Consider the following 452-nt stretch of genomic DNA (forward strand, 5'->3'; position numbering starts at 1 on the left):
CAGAAGCAAGCGGGGACACCCAGTTGGGTTAGCGATTACACTCACGCAAGTGCGCGCCCGCACGCAACAAGCAACACACACACACACACACAGTATTCAACGTGGTATTGAGAGAGGGTAATGAGGACAGTGATTATGTTACCAGAGCTATTTTACTTAGAAACGTTTACTTGATTCATCCATTTGCAGTAACATTTAAATTGAAACAGAGAAAGAACATGTATAAACTGCTCATGAGTTAGAGTCAAATGAGGACTTACATTACAAAATCGTTTTTTTGGGAGAGGAGTGATCATCACAGACAATGTGCATGGTTTTGAATCATATATCAATTATATGTTATGATCAGAAATATATTTGATGCATACTTAAAGTGGCATGTGAGTGAGCTGCACTCGCTTGTAGTGTGAGCTAAAGTTGTATTGTTGTAAGGGGATATTTGGATGTATAAG

Source organism: Salvelinus alpinus, chromosome 29 (genome assembly GCF_045679555.1).
Source record: "Salvelinus alpinus chromosome 29, SLU_Salpinus.1, whole genome shotgun sequence".
In the NCBI taxonomy this organism is placed as follows: Eukaryota; Metazoa; Chordata; class Actinopteri; order Salmoniformes; family Salmonidae; genus Salvelinus; species Salvelinus alpinus.